Source organism: Meriones unguiculatus, assembly GCF_030254825.1.
Source record: "Meriones unguiculatus strain TT.TT164.6M chromosome 13 unlocalized genomic scaffold, Bangor_MerUng_6.1 Chr13_unordered_Scaffold_40, whole genome shotgun sequence".
In the NCBI taxonomy this organism is placed as follows: Eukaryota; Metazoa; Chordata; class Mammalia; order Rodentia; family Muridae; genus Meriones; species Meriones unguiculatus.
Genome location: NW_026843649.1, coordinates 1,758,829 through 1,779,735, shown reverse-complemented (window position 1 = coordinate 1,779,735; position 20,907 = coordinate 1,758,829).

The window sequence follows — 20,907 nt, the reverse complement described above, 5'->3', positions numbered from 1 at the left end:
GCACTAATGCCTGTCTTCTGATAGCCTATGCCTGTCTGCACACCCAGCCTTGGGACTGCCCAGCCCTCCCACCCTGGCCGCTCAGCCACTTGCTGAACCCCCCTGTGGGAAAGGACCCTAGGCTCCCCAACTCAATATCTCAGGGCATGTCTGAGCTCCCCCACAGCACTCAGTAGGCAGTTCTGCTTCTTCCTCCTGGTGGATCAGGCTTCCATAGACCATTACTCAACTGCAGCAGAGTTGTTTAAATGCTTTAGTAGTAATATATATATTTTATATAAAACTAAGGAATCATATACTCCAAGAAGCCCATTCCTGTGAGATGATTAACATGTCTAGAGAACATATTCAGTACAATCAAACAATGCTGACAAAATGATTGCAGGATTCTTAAGTTATGCTAAGTCATATTCATCTCTGGTGGAATGTCGAATTTATAGTGACTTACAAGTACTACAAAGGAGTTTATTAGATTTTATAAATGACTCTCACAGGAGTTATATAGTCTTCGCAGAGAACAATATGCATTGTGTTTTGTAATAAATGCAAAATGCACTCTTGGCAAAAAGTATAAAAGCTGCTAACAGAATTTTGGTTGTGACTGTGAATTCCTTATACATTTCATTTCTAAATATTATGAATTTTTAAATTTTTATTTTTTATAATAATCAAAGTTTATTCACTCTGTATCTCAGCTATAGCCTCCTTCCTCAGTCTCTCCCAATCTCACCCTGAACTCCTCATTTCCATCCATGTTCCACTCCGACATTTCTAAAAATGATTCTCCAACCAAGACCATACATGGAGATAACCTAGAACTCCTGCTCAGATGTAGCTCATGGCAGCTCAGTATTCATGTTGGAACACTAGTAAGGGGAGTTTATAATATTTATTTTTAATATATTTTATATAAATATATTAGTATATTTATATAGATATACATTATATGTTATATATTATATGTATTTATATAACATATATATTTATATATAATTATATATTTTATGTATTTATGGATTGGCATTTATATAAATACATTAATATATTTATAATGATATATTCAATATATATTTTATATTATATAATATGTATATTTATATATAATTTTATACATTATATTTCATATATTTATGGATTGTTTTATATACATATGTTGGTTTTTATAAATATATTTTTGTAAATATATATTTTATATATTATAAAATATATATTATATATAAAACATATATTTTATACATATTTTTATAAATATATATTTTTATAAATATATTTATATAGATATATTTTATGTATTTATGGATTGGTTTGTTCTCACAGTACCCTAATAGTGCAGGACACCAGACTTATGTTACTAAAAAACAAGCCTTTAATCGTCAGATGAGAGTGCATATAGAGTTGACACAGCCTTACACTGGTGTATGAACATCTTGAAAAAGTGGCAAAATCACAACTCTGTTCTTTATACATTCCAAAGAACCACTGGATAATGTAATCCATGGTTATGGTTTCTCGTTACTGGAGGGAAGACCCTCATTCTAATGAGCTCATCATCGAAGGGCAGAGACATGATTCATTGGGGTGCGGGTAGCAGGGAGGGAAAACAAGGGAAGAGAAATAATGGGACCTTTTGATGCCACATCAGATCAGAATTGAAACCCAAGCCAGGGATGAATCCAAGGCTTCTTGTCTCATGGCCAAATCATTTCTCTGGCCTCTGATGCAACTGTTTTGTAGTAAATCCTATCTACAAAGAGGTTCAGTCGCTGCCCTTTCCAGCCTGTCCTTATATGATTCAACTGTGAAATTGTTGTGGAAGAAATAGAAGGGAAATAGTACTCACTGGGACCTCATCAGTTATTCCTCTCAGTAGGAGGCACTGGAGAACAGAGAGAAAAGTGGGTGTGGGTGTGAAGGTTGAGTTAAGGCCACGACAAAATAGAAGCTGGGTTTATTTCCTAAATTTTATATAGTAAAATACATACAATTTCAACTTCTCATAGCAGATGTTTGTGTTTGTCTGTTTCGATTTGTTTTGGATGGTTGGATTTTGATTGTTTGCTTGTTTTTGTTTTTCTAGGCTGTGCAGAACTCAGTAGATTAGGCTGGCCTTGAACTCACAGGCCAGGCTACAGTCAGATCTTCCAGAAGAAAGGAAAATGAGGCTCTATGTCAATAGTCTTTCACTACAGTGGCAGTTTCCCAAACTTGGATTATGGGAAAGAAATATGATTTCCATTGTCATATTCTAATGTTCTCTGTGTTCGTTTGTGTCAGTCATTCTTCAAATACAAGAATAGGAAACCAAGGGACTTAAACAGAACTTGAGAAAGACCCATGAAGGAGCCACAGCATCTCAGCCCATGTGGAGGTCAGGCAGTGGTTTCAAATTTTTCTCAAGAAATTGGCACAGTGAATTCAGGTGGCACTAACCACTCTGGTGACTGCAGGGAATTTGAAACTCCTCTCATCCAGGAAGGGTATGGATGAATTCCTCTGCGAAGGTACCTAGGTGTGTCTGAGCTTGGAGAGCAACCCCGAAGAGGAAGAGGGGGTCTTCTTCCCCTCACACTGAGTGTCTCTCATCATCTACCTGTGCAGGCCTGATCCGGGTGCATTTGCCATTTACATAACCATGAGGGTGTGCATTTGCAGCCTGTGGTCTCCTTAAATGTCATAATCACTATGACACTATTCTATCTTATTCTATTCTGATTACTGTAATCCTAGAGAAACTTCTTTTTCTCAGGGTTCCCGACCGGAATGTGAAGTTGTCATATGCAGCAGATATGGAGGAGGGGAGGCAGTGGAGTGGTTAGGGTGTGTCTGTGTGTGCTCAGAACAATATTTCTTTCTCTGATAAGAAACAGAAAATTCAGAAAATCTCACCGCTGGCTGGGGAAAGCAGTGGAAGTTGATTGCTTTGTTTTTAATGGCTGAGTATATTCGTTTGTGTAAATGTGCCATGGTTTCTTTACCAATTCTTCAGTTGTGGGACATCTAGGTGGTTTCCAGATTCTGGCTACTACAAATAAAACTGCTATGAATCTCGTAGTTGATTAGGTGTCCTTTTGTAGAGCCTATTTTGGGTATATATCCAGTAGTAGTATAGCTAGGTCTTCCCAATTTTCTGAGAAAGCGCAAGATCATTTTCCAAAGTGCTTGTAAATGTTTACACTCACACTAGTAAGGAAAGCGTGTTCCCCTTTGTCCTCATCCTCACCAGGGTGTGCTACAACTTGAGATTTTTGATCTTAATCATTCAGACTGGTATGAGATGGAATCTCAGAGTCATTTTGATTTGCATTTCTCTGATGATGAGGGAAGGTGAGCATTTCTTTAAGTGCTTCTAAGCCATTCAAGATTTCACTGTTGAATATTCTTTGTTTAGTTCTGTGCTAATTATTTAATTGGGTCATTTTTTATTGTAGTTTGATTTCTTGAGTCCATTGTATAGCTTGGATATTAGCACTGTTGAAAATAGGATTGATGTGTTCTTTTCCTAATGTGTAGACTGACATTTAGTTCAATTGATAGTGTTTACTCCGTATAGATCTGTTGGTGTTCTGTTCGTGAAGGTGTCTCATGTACCAATTAGTTCAAGGCTCTTTCCAGCTTTCTCTTCTAACAGATTGAGTGTGTCTGCAGTTATATTGAGGTCTCTGACTCACTTGGATTTGAGATTTTTTTTTTCAGGGAGAAAAATATGGATCTATTTGCATTTGTCTACATGCAGAGATACAGTTAGACCAGCATGGTTTGTTGAAGATGCTGTCTTTTTTCCATTGTACAGTTCTAGCATCCTTGTCAAAAATCAATTGACCAAAGGTATGTGGGTTTATTTCTGGGTCTTTGATTCAAATCTATTAATCAACCAACCAATCTATCTCTATGCCAGTACCATGCAGTTTTTATTACTATTGCTGGGTGTTGTAGCTTGAAGTCATGGATGGAGATAAGTCCAGAAGTTCTTTTATTGTATAGGATTGTTTAAGCTGTTCTGGGTTTTTTTATTCTTCCGTATGAAGTTTAGAATTGTTCTTTCAAGGTTTGAAAAGAACTGTGTTGGTATTTTGATGTGATTGCATTGAATCTGTAGATTGCCTTTCTTTAGATGGCCATTTTCACTATGTTAATCCTATGGATCCAGAAAATTGGGAGATTTTTCCATTTTCTGAAGTCTTCATTGTCTTTCTTTAGACCATTGAAGTTCTATTCCTGCAGGTCTTTCACTTATTTGGTTAGAGTCATACCAAGATACATTATAGCATTTGTGGATATTATGAATGGTGTAGTTTCCTTAATTTCTTTCTCAGCACATATGTCCCTTATGTACAGGAGAGCTACAGATTTTTTAAAAAATTAATCTCGTATTCAGCTACTTTGCTGAAGCTGTTTATCAGCTGTAGGAGTTCTCTGGTGGAATGTTTGTAGTTGCTTACATACACTACAACCTCATCTGCAAATAGCAATATTTTGACTTCTTCCTTGCTGATTTGTATGTCCTTGATCTCCCTTAGTTGTCTTATTGCTCTATCTAGAACTTAAAGTACTACATTGAGGAGGAACAGAGAAAGTGGGCATCCTTCTGTCCCTGATTTTAGTAGAATTGCTTTTAATTTTTCTACATTTATTTATTTTCTACAATATTTCTACATTTATTTATTTTGATGCTGGCAATCAGCTTGCTGTATATAGGCTTTATTATGTGTAAATATAGACCTTGTATCTTTGATCTCTCTAAGACTTTCATCATGATGGGATGTTGGATTTGGTCAAACATATTTTCTCCATCTAATGAGATGACCATATGATTTTTTCTTTAATTTTTTTTAATATGGTGGATTACATTGATGATGTTTTGTATGTTGAACCATCCCTGCATCCCCGTGATGATGTATATGATGTGTTCTTGGATTCAGTTTGTATTTTACTGAGTATTTTGCATGGAAGTTCATGCATAAAATTGGTCTGGAATTATCTTTCTAGGTTGGGTCTTTGTGTGGTTTAGGTGTCATAGAATGAATTTGACAATTCCTTCTGTTTCCTTCTGTTTCTATTTTGTGAAACAATTTGAAGAGTATCTGTATTAGTTCTATTTTGAATGTCTGACAGAATTCTGCACTAAAACCATCTGGATCTGGACATTTTTTTGGTTGGGAGATTTTTTATGATTCCTTCTACTTTCTTGATGGTTATTGGACTGTTTAAACTTTTTCCTGATCTTGATTTATCTTCAGTAGGTCAAATCTATCCAGAAAACCATTTGTTTACTTTAGATTTTTTTGAATTTTGTGAAATTCGGGCTTTTGAAGTAAATCCTAATGATTATTTTTTTTTAATTTCCTCATTGTCTGTAGTTCTGTCCCCTTCTTTGTTTCTGATGTTGTTTATCTGGATACTCTCCCTCTGACTTTCAGTTAGTTTGGCTAAGGGTTTATTTTGATGATATTTTCAAAGAACCTGCTTTTGGTTTTATTGATTCTTTGTATCAGTCTCTTTGTTTCTACTGTATTGATTCCAGCCCCAAGTTTGGATATTTCCTGTCAACTGCTCCATGTTGGTGTGTTTGCTTCCTTCTGTCAGAGAGCTTTCAAGTGTGCTGCCAAATTACTAGTATGGGATATCTCCAATTTCTTTATGAAGGCACTTCATTTATCAAAATGCTGTCAGCTTTTCTCTTAGTACAGCTTTCATTGTGTCTCATAAGTTTGAGTATGTTTTGCCCTCATTTTCATTGAAAATTAAATGTCTTTTATTTCTTCCTTTGTTTCTTCCATGATCAAGTGGTATTTCTCATATTGAAGTCTAACTTTAATCCATGGATGTCTGATAAGATTCATGGAGTTATTTCAATCCTCTTATATCTTCTGAGGCTTGCTTTGTGACGGATTATATGGTCAGATTTGGAGAAGCTTTCATGAGCCACTGAGAAACGTTCTGTAGATATCTGTTAGGCCCATTTGATTCAAGATGTCTGTTAGTTTCTTTATTTCACCATTTTCTTTCTGTCTTGATCTGTCTTTTGGAGAAAGTCAGTGATGCAGTCTCCGAATATTAACGTGTGAGATTCCATGTGTGATTTAAGATTTAGTAATATTTCTTTTATGAATGATGCTACCCTTAGATTTGCATCACAGATGTTCATTATTGAATGGTAATGGTGGGTTCTTCCTCCAGTGAGTATAAAGTGTTCTTCCCCTTCTCTTTTGATAAATTTTGATTGAAAACTTATTTTTTGAGACATGAAAATAGATACTTCATCTTGTTTTTTTTTTGGGGGGGTCAATTTGCTTTCAAAACCTTTTCTAGCCCTATACTCTGAGGTAAGGGCTATCTTTATTCATCATTTATTTTAGTGTAATCACCCTCACCTAAGAACAGTCTCTCTCTAGTATCCCTAATGACCTATCAAGGCACACACTCAGAAGAATTTTCTACAAGCTAATATACAGCCAACACCCTTTCCTAACATCCAGAGAGAGAAACAGAAGTGAAGAAAGTAAACATTATAAACCTAAAATAGACAAGTCCAGATAGCAACAGCTAGAATCACAATCATCCCAAATACAGATAACTAGACACCAGAGTGAAATCAAAATCATTAACACCCAAGACACCAAATCACCACAACCCTACTAGATGGGACCCTGAGAAATTCAATATAGCCACAGAAGAAGACAATGATTTTAAAACATAGATAAATCGAGTATATAATAGAGGATATGAATACAACCTCATTGATGTCTGTGAAAACAAACAAAAAGTGAAATAAAACACTGAAGATAGTTGAAGACATTTTATTACAAAAGGAATTGATAAAATTAAAAATTGAGATGTATCTAGAAATAAAAAGCTGAAGAAGTCTAACAAAATCCCAAGTGATAAGCCTCACCAACACAGTCCAAACATGAAAAAGACATTCTCATGACTAGAGAAAATGCTATTCCTGAACTTCTCATCCATCAGATTCTCTTGATTTTCTGCTGAGCTCTTTAATCTATTTTGGTGAGTTTTGTGCAGAGTGATACATAGGGATCTTTTGAATTATTTTATGTGCATACTTCTAGTTTGATCACAACAATGTGTTGAAGATGCTTTCTTTTTTCCAGTGTTTATTTCAAGATTTCTTATTTTAAAATATCAAATGTCCATATGTATTTGCATTTCTTCCTGGGTCTTCGATCTCATCATAGACCAAAGTGTTTGTTACTCTGCCAATAACATCCTGTTACTTACTATTATAGTTTTCACTTCAATTTAATCTTTGGATGGGTGATCCCTCTAGAAGTACATATGTAAGATTGGTTTAGCTCTCATGGTTTGTTTGTGCTTCTACTTAAAGCTGGAAATTGTCCTTTCAAAATCTGGTTAGAATTGTCTGAAATTTTGATGAAGATTGCACTGAATGTTGATGTTGATTTTTTTAGGATGTACAGTTTTACTCTATTAATATTACTTATCAATGAGGAGGGGAGATCTTCCTAGCCCTTGCCCAGGCATAAAGATAAACAATCTTTAAAAGTACAGCAGAAAACTAAAAAATTTTCTGCATAACAAGGGACCGCCATCATTCTGAAATTGTAGCAATGTAAACAAAGCTAAAATACTTTCACCAAATACACACCCAAATAAAGGCTAATATTCAAATGCAAAAATAAGTCAAAAGAAAAAAATAAGTATAAATAAATTATATGATACAAATAAAACACACATACAATTCTAAATAAAGATTTTTTTATTAATTAGAGTTTATTCACTTTGTATCCCAGCTGTAGCCCCCTCCTCACATGCTGTCTCACTCTTCTTCTCCTATCTCCTCCCCAAGTCCAATGATGAAGTCCAATGTTAATCTCCTCCTCCCCTTCCATCTGACACTAGTCTATCAGGTCTCATGAGGACTTGCTTCTTTGCCTTTCTCTGTGGACTGGTAAAGCTGCTATCCTCTCAGGTGGAGGTGATCAAAGAACCAGTCCATGAGTCCATGTCATGTCACTATTTGCAGATGATAAGATAGTATACATGAGTGACCCCAAAAATTCTACCAGGGAACTCCTAGAGCTAATATATCAATTCAGCCAAGTGGCTGGATACAAAATCAACTCAAAAAAATTAGTAGCACTCCTGTATACAAAAGACAAAAAGGCTGAGAAAGACAGTAGGGAAATAACACCCTTCACAATAGCCACAAAGTTCCTACCTTGGTGTAACTCTAACCAATCAAGTCCAAGACTTGTATGAAAAAAACTTTCAGTCTCTGAAGAAAGAAATGGAAGAAGATATCAGATGAGAATTCTTAAAGAAATAATTCAAATAGCTGAGAAACATTTAAAGATATGAGCAAGGTCCATAGTCATCAGGGAATTGGAAACCAAAAGTGCTTTGAGATATGGTCTAAAGAGAGTCACAATGGCTAAGAATATTCAGACATTGCTAGTAGGAGTACAAACATATTCTGCCACTAAGGACATCTTTGTGGCTTTTCTGCAGCAAGATGGGGATTGTTCTGCCTCACAAACCAGCTATACCATCTTGGGCATATATCCAAAGAATGTTTCATCCTTCTATGGAGACATCACGCAAACATGTTTATGACTTCTCTAATCAACACTTCCAGAAATTTGATATAACATAGATGTCCATCAACAGAAGATTAGATAAAGAAAATGTGGACATTTACACAACAAAATATTACTCAGTCATTTTACAAAGTAAATCATGAAATTTCAAAGTAAATGCATATCTTCAGGTAACCTAGGAAAAAAATCAGTCTGAGTATAGTAACACAAGTTCAAAAATACAAATATGGCATGTCTTTTCTTACATGTTAATATTACTTGTAAAGTGAAAGATAAGTTACTTACAGTATAATAAAACCATGTGTGATACACACAAAATAAGGGACTCGTATTCGAGAATAAGTAAATAGATCTCCCTAGAATAGGGAAATAAAATAGTTATCTATAGATATCTATAGTTATCTATAGATATCTATAGATGGGCTCATACATGAGAATCAGTTGGAAGTGGGAAGGGAAGAGGACATTAAGGAATGTAATATGAAGAGAAATAGCTAAAATTAAATGTCATTTTAATGTTACTATAGTAACCTAATACAGTAGAAGCTTCCTAAAATATATACATCTCTGAAGGTGATCCAAATGAAATAATATGAGAGAGTCCCAACAGGATGTCACTTGACATCAAATGAAGAATGGGTTATATCTACTTGAGGTGGTGGCCAAAGGAATCTTATTGGAATGTCCAAACAGTGCACACTTTTATCAAGATTATAATTTGCTTTCCATAAATTCACTGCAAGTCTCTATCACTGAATACAGCACTTACACAACTCACTGAACATAAAGAAATTAAGCTTGTGCCTACATAGAAATTTCACTATATAGGTGTATCTATCTATCTATAGATAGATAGATAGATAGATAGATAGATAGATAGATAGATAGATTTGTGTGTGTGTAATCTGTATATATTTTTAAAATTCCAGTAACCAAAATTTTGTAAGATTATACACAAGAGACATCAATTAATTATTTTGTTTGTTTATATATAAGAATTAACATTTCATCATTTATTTCACTTTCCTACCTTCAAAGCCTCTTGAAGTTTTAGCTCTTTTGAAATTTCATAGCTGCATTTTCATGGATGAATTTGACCTAAGTTAGATATCAAAATTTGATTTGCATTATATTATATATTGTATTATAACAATAATATCTAATAATACCATGAAATTATATCAGTAGTAATTATGGTAAATAGTATTACAGTAAAGTAGAAAAGTATATAGATGAAGTATTTTTCTTTTTGGTTGTTGTTATGAGACAGTTGACTGAATCCAGCCATCTCAAGACTCCTGCTGCCAGGTTCAAAACTGAGTTCATATTCACAGGCCCTAAAGCCTATGCCTATCCTGATTGTTCAGGTGATTCATGTTTGTCTTTTAATGAGGAAAAAATGTAAAGAGAAAAGTTGCTGATAATGTAAAGTAAGCACACAAATCGTAAATGTATTGCCTGTCATGACTTATATTGACTATGAGCAGCTTGCCCCCTCTTTTCATCCTATATAATTCTGAATTTGGTTCCAGACGTCCAGGAGGAGGTCTGAATGCAAAAGCTGTGTTGAGAACCCTGAACCCAGGTGTTCTGCATAAGGCTGAGTCACTAGTATTTACTTTCTTGGTAAAAACCCCATGTCAAAGTTTGATTGAAATCTCCCTCTCCAGCCCCTCCACCATGTCCCTCCTCTAGTCCACAGATAAGAGACATCCTCCTCCTCTACTATCTTACTATAGCTTATCAGGTATCATAAAAAACTTTCTGGATCTACTTTCCCTGTTGCTTAGTTTAGCCACCTTGACTGGTGGAAGTGATCAAAGAGCTAGCAGTCATCAAAGCATGACTGTCCCTGATCCTCTTACTAGAGGAAATCAAATGTCCAAATTACCTTTCACAACAGCAATCCAAAACAAACAAGCTGTTTTTTGATAACCTACAACTTTGTCTCAGACTATGGTGCTCTCCAAAGTCACTGTGGACCATGATGAAATCATACAGGTTCTTGAAGAAAGAAAGAACCAAACATGTTTTTCACCCACATGGAGGAACCAGGTGTAGATCCCCAGGGCTATGGGATTCCAAGTGTACATGGATGAGAGGAAAACAGAACAATAAAAAGACAGCAAATTCAGAGCAAGTCTGGCTACAGTGACAGAAGTATCTCAGCACCGTGACCCTCAGATGTGTGGACTTTGCTGCAGTGTGTGCTCTAACCTGTAATGAGAAACTTTGGGTGTGCACAGACTGAGAGCCCGAAGCAACAGTAGGAAGCAGCTGTAGCATATGAAGTCTGACACTGCTGAGTTCTGAGCCTGTTGTAGGACCTAAGCCAAGAATCTCCTTCGATCTGCCTCGATGCAGTGAACTGTTTCTGTGTAGTGAAGAGCCTGACATGCCTCTTTCTTTGCTTTGCCTAAGCCTCCTCCTGAAACCTGTGTATATATCAATGGAGATGCCTCTGTTTGATTGTGCTTATTACCAAGAGATCAACACCTACATGGAGGCAGACGTTAACCTTGCTACATTTATCCCCGTTTCCATCCCACTTGATCTACCCCAAACTCGCCAGAACCTTTTTGACAGAGAACCAAGTCTACTATGGAATATCAGCCTGTGAGTACTTGTTTGAATGTGCTATGTTTGTTCTGGTTCAAATATAGTACATGACCTGCTAAACACACGTAATTCCAATGAGAATAAAGAAGTATATGCAGAAAAATGTGAAAAACAGTTTCACATTTTTTCTGCTTCATTGTGACTCTACAAACATTTCCACTTCTCTTTGTCATGTTTCCAGTCAGGAAGAAATCAGAGAGTGAAATAACCAACTTTTGTGTCTGCTCCATGGTGTGATTCCATGGTGAGACTTAGCATATTTTTAACACACGGACTGTAATACATCAAGATAAGTTTCCATTCTTCTCAGGTCCATTTGGCCATCTAAATGTCTTATGATTGAATATCTGTTTCTTTCCAGAAACTTGGAGAGTTTCTGCTAAAGTGAACCTGAATATCCCCATGTCCTCATTACAAATCTTAGACTCTCTGGTTTCACATGTTCCAGTTTTACTATCTTTAAAGTATCTCAGAGTTTAGACACTGTGGTCATACTTATCACTTGTTTATTTATCACTGATATTGTAATAGAGAGTTCTGAAATTCATATCTTTCGTGCCCGTATTCTGTCCCCTGATTAGTTAGCTCTGCTGGAAACCCTATGTTCTCTGATTTGATTGGTGGTTTTATGATTTTCATTTGCAACCTTTCTATCTGTCTTTCTCCTCCCCCACAATCTCAATTTTGTCTTAGGATTTGTCTCTTATGGTGCTCAGTCTTCCCTGTGTACAGCTGTTTATTCTATCCCTTATCCAAGTTCTGGTAGAGACTGCTGATTCTTGCCTCAATGCCCCGTGAGGTCATTGCTTGGCTCTATTTTCTTTTCTGTTGTTCATCTCTTTACTTTCTGAAGTATTCATCGGACACTTTATCTTCCTGAGAAACTGCGTGTTAGGTTGTTGGTTATTTGTGATACTGTGGAGGAGTCATTAGGCTTTTTCATATTCCTGTTTTTTCAGTTGATGCTATAATTGGTATATGTGTTCATTTGAACATCAATTTTGAGATTAGGGTGGTCCTTTGCTGAAAATACCTTCTTGAAACTTCAGTACATATTTCCTCTCTGAGCAGGAAATTAACATACAAGCCTGTATTTCTGGTAGTTGTATTGTTATGGAGTATTTGTATAGGAAAAAAAACCCATGCACAAGGATTCCTAATATTTTTGTGGAAATAAAGAACTCTTAGAAATGCTTTCACAAGATAGAGAAAGCATAGTTCAGTAGCCCACCGCAGCCAGAGAGAGAAGGAATCCCAACACAGGAGGAAGAAAAGAGCCCATCCTCAGAGATAGATAAAAGACAGAAAAGACTGAATTGTCAATTTACCCGTCTTAATCTAGATTCTGTTTGACCTGTGATAGGTGGATCAAGTCTCAACTCCTTGAAGTTTAAATCATGGTTGTTTAAAGTATTTACACAAAGATATAAAAGTTCTGAATATATTAACATGACCACAATCTATAATCTACACTGAAAATCTCACTGTAGGAAAAGCAGGTAACAAGTGTCTGTAAACAGTTGGAGAAGACTGATGCTTCACAGATAAGCTTGGGTACCAAAAAAAGATGGTTCTGAGCTAAAAAAAAAAAGAACAGCCTTTCCTCTCTCTGAATATGTAACGACAAATAAGATTTCAGCAAAATGAGAGGCATTGAAATTTGTCTTCAGCAGGAATGAAAGGACATTAAAAAGTTTGATCCTGCAACTAAGAGAAGACTAGACAGTGCTTTTACCTGGTGGTTCTCAAAGCATTTCAGAACTCCACTGATTAATATTTTAAAACTCTGAAACTTTAAACTCTTTAAGTCTCATTTTCGCATACTTTAAACCACTTTCTCAGACATTTATAGCTTGCAATTACATACCCTAAATCACTTTCTTAGACATTCAAAATTTACATCAACTTTAAAGTGTGTGTTTCCCCAATCTAGGCATTTACCAGGAGGCAGATTTGTTTGATTACTGGGATAAATGTTTGACAAGCAATTTCTTTTAAATGAAAGAACCATAAAATGTAAACTGTTATGTATTAGTAGCTATAGTTTAATCTCATTTAAATCTAATTTTGTGAGATTAGATATTTCAATGTGAAGCCAGCAAGGTAATGCCTTCTTCACCAGGGAATCTAGATATCTGTAGAAAAGAACAAGGCCTGGCTTTCATGCATGATACGGATGGACCATCCAGCTGCAGCTTTGTTCACAGGAGCTGCCTAAAGTTTCATAACCTCTGCTAAACTTTCAGAGTGACCACCTGCTGTGAACAGGACAAGAAATCTGAGAGGGGTCAATTGGAGCAGGAAGTATAATCCAAATGGCCTCTATATCAGTTAAAATGACAGAGACTTACTGGATACCTGGGCACCCAGTCTGGGGTCCTCTGTGGCATTCTCAAAGACTTTGTAGGGAGCAAGGATTGACAGTCTTTGAATGCCACATAAAACAACATTGTCTTCAGCTGCCATACAAGGCATCATGACCCACCAAACGTCAGACTTGTGAGGCCTGAGATTTTTTTTTTATCAAGCAGGAACTTGGAAAAGTAACCTACGTTGGCCAGGCAGAGTAGAGCATTTAACTCAACAGTGTCCAAAGGTTGGGCAGGGATTTATTGTTGGGTGAAGCATATGGCAATTCATGGTTCAGTAGTCATCATCATCACAGTTGAAATATGATCAAAGGAAAGGCCATTTCTCCCTATCTTAGCTACCAACTCCAGATGTCTGGCAGAGACATCATTTTCATAACATCTTAAATCCATACTCAGCAGAACTCTCTGAGGACTTTGAGGGAGAGCATCTAACTTATTGCCATATTTTTTCAGTTGAATACTTTTTATTAATTAATTCCATTTACATCTTGGTCATAGGCCCCACCCTCTTCTCCTCCCAATCCTACTCTCTCTCCCACATCCTCCTCCAGTATTCTGTCCCCTAACTACATGCCCCAGCCCCTGTAGTCTTATGATGACTGAGTTCATTTTCCTCCCCTAAGACTCCTTAGGACCCTCTGGCCCTGGTTGATTGTCCCTGATGATCTTCTGGTGGCATTCCTGTCACACACATATAAATGAATAAGTATTCATATGTAACCACCTGAATCAATTCTTTAGTCTTTAGTAACAATTTTATGTGATTGGAAAAACATAAGCCCTCAGCTCAAATGAAAAAAGAGAGAATTTCTTTTTGAATAAATTTGAGAGTCTGTAAACACAATTTAGGTTATCCCAAATTCCATGATACAATGTGGAAGCAGCTTCATGAATGTTCATAGTAACAGAATAAGTGAAGAAAATTATGGATCCAATACAGGACTGGAAACCTCAAAGAGGACGTTGACAGCAAAATGGTGCAAGTTATCATACAGGCCCAAGATGGCTATGTGATGTCGTTCTTGTCTTTTAGATTGACAAAAGCCAGGAGTATGCTGGGTTACTATGTTCTAAAATGATTTTATTCATCAGCTATAAGATAGATAGATAGAAATTTTCTTTCCAGGTCTGTAAAGAATTGTGTTGGCAATTTGATGGGAATTGCATTAAATCTGTAAATTGCTTTTGGTAAGATGGCCATTTTTACTATGTTAATCCTACCAAGCCATGAGCATGAGAGATCTTTCAATCTTCTCATATCTTCTTCTAATTCTTTCTTCAGAGACTTGAAAATTTTTCATACAAGTCTTTGACTTGCTTGGTTAGGGTTACACCAAGGTACTTTATGTCATTTGTGGCTATTGTGAAGGGTGTTGTTTCTCTAATTTCTTTCTCAGCCCTTTTGTCTTTTGTATACAGGAGTGCTACTGATTTTTTGAATTAGTTTTGTATATGGCCACTTTGCTGAAGGTGTTTATCAGCTGTAGGAGTTCCCTTGTAGAGTTTTTATGGTCACTCATGTATACTATCATATCATCTGCAAATAGTGATAATTTGACTCTTCCTTTCCAATCTGTATCCCCTTGATCTCCTTCAACTGTCTTATTGCTCTAGCAAGGACTTCCAGCACCATGTTGAAGAGATATGGACAGAGTGGGCAGCCTTGTCTTGTCCCTGATTTCAGTGGGATTGCTTTAAGTTTCTCTCTGTTCAGTTTGATGGTGGCTATAGGCTTGCTGTATATCGCCTTTACTATGTTTAGATGTGTGCCTTGTATCTCTGATCTCTCCAATACTTTAAACATGAATGGATGTTGGATTTTGTCAAATGCTTTTTCAGCATCTAGGGAGATTATCATGTGTTTTTTTTTTTTTCTTTCAGTTTGTTAATATGGTGGATCATATTGATGGATTTTCGTATGTTGAACCACCTCTGCATACCTGGGATGAAGCCTACTTGGTCATAGTGGATAATATCTTTGATGTGTTCTTGGATTCGCTTTACAAATATTTTGTTGAGTATTTTGCATCAATGTTCATAAGGGAGATTGGCCTGAAATTCTCTTTCTTTGTTGAGTCTTTGTGAGGTTTAGGTACCAAGGTGACTGTGGCTTCATAGAATGAGTTTGGTAATGTTGCTTCTGTTTCTATTTTGTGGAATAGTTTGAAGAGAATTGGAGTTAGCTCTTCTTTGAAGGTCTGGTAAAATTCTGTGCTGAAGCCATCTGGTCCTGAGCTTTTTTTAGATAGGAGACTTTTGATGTCCGCTTCTATTTCTTTGGAGGATATAGGACTATTTAATTGATTTACCTGGTCCTGATTCAGCTTTGGTGTTATGCCAGGTTTACGGGACCTTCAGAGACAACCAAATGACTCAATGCAATTGCAAGAGAGCTTTATTAAGAGAGCGATCAAACTCGGGACCCAAGTCTCACTGGTGCAGCAGAAGAGAAGTGGGACCCCACGCTCTGAGTGAACAGGATTTTTAAAGGGAAAGGCTGTGAGCAAGGGGTTTCCATGGCAGCAAGCAGGGGCACACAAGCCTTGGCGTTACAGAGTTGGGTGAAGTTTAGCAGGGCGGGGTGACCTTTTCTGAGGCACATAATCACAATGGCTAAGGCATATAATCACAATGGCTATTTTTCTAAACCATAACTGAAACATTGGGGAGAATTTTCCCACCCGATTCCCAACCAATTCCCATTGATTATTGCCAGGGTGTTTGTCTCTATTTTCTATGAAGCATTGATTCTGTTATATTTCCTGGAGGCTGTTGCTAGGAGAGTTAACTTTGTTTTCTGCCAGGTGTACATTCTGTGATATTTCCTGGTACCTGAATTCAGTTCCCAGTCAAGATCTTTATTTCAAAATGGAGTTATATTCAGGCTATCTTAAGCTCTTCATTGGTAAGTCAAACCGATCAAGAAAATTGTCCATTTCATTTATATTTTCAAATTTTGTGGCATATAGACTTTTGAAGTAAGTCCTTATGATTGTTGGGATTTCCTCAGTGTCTGTAGTTATGTCCCCCTTTTCATTTCTGATTTTGTTGATTTGGGTGGTGTCTCTCTGCCTTTTAGTTAGCTTGACTAAGGGTTTGTCGATCTTGTTGATTTTCTCAAAGAACCAGCTCTTGGTTTCATTGATTCTTTGAATTGTTTTATTTGTTTCTAATTGATTGATTTCAGCCCTGAGTTTGATTATTTCCAGCCATATACACCTTTTTGTTGTGTCTGCTTCTTCTTTTTCTAGGGTTTTTGAGTGGGCCATTAAGTTGCTTGAATGAGCTGTCTCAAATTTCTTCTTGAAGGCACTTAGTGCTATGAACTTTCCTCTTAGCACTGCTTTCATTGTGTCCCTCAAGTTTGGGTATGTTGTGTCTTCATTTTCATTGAGTTCTAGGAAGACTTTAATTTCTTTCTTTATTTCTTCCCTGCCCCAGCTATCATTTAGTAACAAGTTGTTCAGTTTCCATGTGTGTGTAGGCTTTTTGCTATTTCTGTTGTTGTTAAGGTCCAGCTTTATTCCATGGTGATCAGACAAGATACAAGGGATTATTTCAATCTTCTTGTATCTGTTGAGGCTTGCTTGGTGATCAACTATAATGGTCTATTTTGGAGAAGGTTCCATGAGATTCTGAGAAGAAAGTAAATTCTAACTTTGTATGGAATAACAAGAAACCCAGAATTGCTAAAACAATCCTCTACAATAAAAGATCTTTGGGAGGTATCTCCATCCCTGATCTCAAGCTGTACTATAGAGCAACAGTTATAAAAACTGCATGGTATTGGCATAGAAACAGAATGATGGATCAATGGAACCAAACAGAAGACCCAGAAATAAACCCACACACTTATGGACACCTGATTTTTGACAAAGATGCCAAAACTATACAATGGAAAAGAGATAGCATCTTCAACAAATGGTACTGGTAAAACTGGGTGTCTACATGTAGAAAAATGAAAATAAATTCATACTTATCACCCTGCACAAAACTGAAGTCCAAATGGATAGAAGACCTCAACATAAAACCGGACATATTAAATTGGCTAGAAAAAAAAGGTGGGGAATACCCTAGAACTCATTGGTACAGGAGAAAACTTCCTAAACAGAACACCAACAGCACAGGCTCTAAGAGCAACAATCAATAAATGGGACCTCATGAAACTGAAAAGCTTCTGTAAAGCAAAGGACACCATCATCAAAACAAAGCGACTGCCTACAGATTGGGAAAGAATCATCACCAATCCTTTATCTGACAGAGGACTCATACCCAGTATATATAAAGAACTAAAGAAGCTGAAAAGCAGCAAACCAAATAATCCACTTAAAAATGGGGAACAGAGCTAAACAGAGAACTCAATGTAGAGGAATATCGAATGGCAGAGAAGCACTTAAAGAAATGCTCAACCTCATTAGCCATTAGGGAAATTCAAATAAAAACAACACTGAGATTTCACCTTACACCCATCAGAATGTCAAAGATCAAAAACTCAAGTGACAACACATGCTGGAGAGGCAGTGGAGAAAGGGGAACCATTCTCCACTGCTGGTGGGAATGTAAAATTGTACAACCACTCTGGAAATCAATCTGGCACTTTCTCAGACAACTAGGAATAGCACTTCCTGAAGATCCAGCCATACCAATTCTAAGCATATATCCAAAAGAGGCTCAAGTACACAATAAGGACATTTGCTCAACCATGTTTGTAGCAGCTTTATTTGTAATAGCCAGAAGCTGGAAACAGCCCAGATGCCCCTCAACTAAAGAATGGATGCAGAAATTGTGGTACATCTATACAATGGAGTACTAGTCAGCAATGAAAAATAAGGAAATCATGAAATTTGCAGGTAAATGGTGGGACCTGGAAAGGATCATCCTGAGTGAGTTGTCCCAGAAGCCAAAAGGCACACATGGTATGTACTCACTCATATAAACATACAACATGGGATAAACCCACTAAAATCTGTACATCTAAACAAACAGCTAAAGAGAGGCAAAGAGGATTGACATCAAAAGAAGAAGATAACAGGAAATAACCTAGAAACCTGCTACAGAGGGCCTCTGAAAGACAGAAGAAGAAAACAGGAAACAACCTAGGAACCTGCCACAAAGGGCCTCTGAAAGCCTCTGCCATGCAGACTGTCAAAGCAGATGCTGAGCCTGATGGCCAACTGTTGGACAGAGTGAATGGAATTTTATGTAAGAAGTGGGAAATAGTAAGAGCTGGAGAGGACAGGAACTCCACAAGGAGATCAACAGAACAAGAAAATTTGAACACAGGGAACTTCCCAGAGACTCATACTCCAACCAGGGACTATTCATGGAGATAACCTAGAACCCTAACAATGCAGCCACTTCTGATGAGAACTGATAGAATAAGATCAGAAAGAAGGAGAGGAGGACCTCCCCTATCAGTGGACTTGGGGAGGGGCATGCATGCAGAAAGGGGGGAGGGTGGGACTGGGAGGGGAGGATGGAAGGGTTTATGGGGGGATTCAAAATGAATAAAGTGTAATTAATAAAAGTTAAATTAAAAATTAAAAAATAGATAGATAGATAAAGAGATACAGATATAGATACAGATACAGATATAGATATAGCTATCATCTTAACTGCAGAGGTGTCTAAGAAATGGCTACTCAGGTTGCTGCAGACAGCCCAGGATATGGTAATGAGCCTCTCCAGCTACAACATTGCAATCTCTCCACATCAATGAAGTTTTCATAGCCAGACTTTGCAGACACAGTTCTGTCCAGGAGTTCTGATTGATACAAGCATACATCCCTGCAGTTCAAGATTTACTATGGGATAATCCTTGGGGAAAACTAATTCTCTTTCTCTTGGTTGTTGCTCTTTGCCTGTTTTTGCCCAATAGATTCTCTCTTAACAGAACATCTAGCCACAGATCCCAGATTCATGTAGTATAACCAAATGGAATATCTTCCTGGTGATGGTAGGTCAGAAGGCAGAATCCTTCCTTCATTACAACCCAGTTGGCCTTCAGGCTCATGATTTCTGTTAAGCTCCCTCTGTTAGGGTCACCCAGACTCTTATCTACCACAGGTTTTGAAACAAGCTTCTGAGGACCCATACCCAAGCACTGAAGGCCATAAGTGACATAATTCAACCTACCTACCTGCAACAAAGTTCCACTTTCTTCCATTGTGAGCACTTTTGTACTGTCTTCATGTACTTGGGGTTTTCCTCTTTTATATGCTACTTTAACTTACTTTTTTCCCCCTACCTTACCAAGGAAACTCTACCCATTCATTTTATCTGCAAGCTTAGAGAAACACCTTTCCTTTACTACTTTTTGTATTTTGTAAAGATTTATTAATTTTCACAGTATGTTTACAAATGTTTTACCTACATGTTTGTGTGTATACCACTTGTTTGCATGGTCCCTTCAGAGGCCAGTGGAGGACACGGATACCCTAGAACTGGTGTTACATACCATGTGAACCTAAAACTGGCTACTGTGACTTGAATCAGAGCCCTCCACAAGAACAACAACTAGTCATAACATATCAGTCATTTTTCAAACCCAAGAACACTATTTTGCACATGCTTATTTATTCTTATTTCATGTACTCGAGAGCTCACCTTTTTTTAATTACATTTTTATTTTTTATATTAATTACAGTTTATTCACTTGTATCGCAGCTGTAGGCCTATCCCTCTTTCCCTCCCAATTCCGTCCACCCTCCCTCATCTCCTCTTATGCGCCTCTCCAACTCCAAGTATAGGGGCAGTCCTCCTCTTTTCCATATGACCCTAGCTTATCAGGTCTCATTAGAAAACCGGTGGCATTGTTTTCCTCTGTGGCCTAGCCAGGCTGTTCCCTCATTAGGGGGTGGCAGGGAATAGACTTTTACATTAAATCATTGCCCTTTAAACTACAATGCCAGAAAAAATATTCCATTCATATGTTGGGCTTTTTTTCCCATGTTCTATTTAAATTACACATATCCAAACAGTCCTAGTTATCAGTCATTGAGCCATGGTTTATAAGGCAGGTTGATCTTTCTTTTTTAACATTTTTAGAAAATTCTTATTAATTACATTTTATTCACTTTGTATCCCTCCTGTGGTTCTTTCTCTCCTCCCATCCCAATCACTCCCTTCCTCCACCCTCTGCATGCATGCCCCTCCCCAAGTCCACTTATAGGGGAGGTCTTCTTTGCCTTCCTTCTGATCAAGAGCTCAGAGCACACTTCTTATAGAGGTGTGAATATCACAGCTCTGCCTGGTGCCCAAAGATGCCAGAAGGGATCTTATGAACTGGAGTTAAACATGTTTCCAATGCCACCCTGTGGACACTGAGAACTGATGCTAGC